Source organism: Jaculus jaculus, chromosome 9 (assembly GCF_020740685.1).
Source record: "Jaculus jaculus isolate mJacJac1 chromosome 9, mJacJac1.mat.Y.cur, whole genome shotgun sequence".
In the NCBI taxonomy this organism is placed as follows: Eukaryota; Metazoa; Chordata; class Mammalia; order Rodentia; family Dipodidae; genus Jaculus; species Jaculus jaculus.
Window position 1 is genome coordinate 49,391,186 of NC_059110.1, and position 885 is coordinate 49,392,070.

At 33.3% G+C, this 885-nt stretch overlaps 1 non-coding gene across 1 annotated transcript; it reads right to left on the reverse strand.

The window, feature by feature from the left end:
* Nucleotides 1–341: 341 nt before the first annotated feature.
* On the reverse strand, nucleotides 342–531 carry LOC123463655. The gene has a single exon (XR_006639058.1). It is a non-coding gene; the product is annotated as a U2 spliceosomal RNA (small nuclear RNA).
* Nucleotides 532–885: the final 354 nt, after the last annotated feature.

The following is an 885-nucleotide window of genomic DNA, read 5'->3' on the forward strand; positions in this document are numbered from 1 at the left end:
TTAAAACAATTTTATGTTTTACCCATGACTTAAATTTGATAAAACTTAAGCAAGCTATCCCAACATATTTTATCCTGAAAATTAGTTGTTGTTTTTTTCTTAAAGTTTGTAAACAGTTTAAAAACCTTTTAACTTTAGGCATGGTGTTTAGGTTTGGCCTGAAATTTTTTTTTTTTTTACATCTGCAAACCTTTATTTATATACTTTAACATTCTGATCTAAGTACCACTGAAAAGGCATTTTTAACAAGTAATCATTGAAAAATTCCTTCCCAGTTTCTTCAATCAATTCATCTCACCCCATCATTAATTATCTTTCTTTCTTTTTTTTTTATTCCCCCTAGGGGGTGCACCGTTCCTAGAGGTACTGCAATGCCAGGTCAATGCGTGGAATAGATGGAGCAAGTTCCTATTCCAACTCCAAGCTCCAAAAATCCATTTAATATATTGTCCTCAGATAGAGGACGTATCAGATATTAAACAGATAAGAACAGATACTATACTTGATCTTAGTCAAAAGGTGAGAAGTGGTTAATTATCTTTCTTATAAGGCTATTAAAAAATTACACCAAATTGATTAATCCTATTACTAAAAAGAAAGCAGTCTTAATACAATTTTATATCATTAATACTAAAATGAACCTCTAGGTGACTGGGCTGGGAGTGTATTACATCATGTAAAAGGGAACCCCTAGTGGACAGAGTTGGGACTGTATTACATCATGGGGAGTTTATTATATCATGGTAATGTGCATCTCTAGGTGACGGGGTTCAGAGTGTATTAAATCGTGGGAAAGTAAAGCTCTAGGTGATGGAGTTGGGTATATATTACTTTGTGTTAAAGTGAACCTCTAGGTGATGGGGATGGGAATGTATTACATCATGT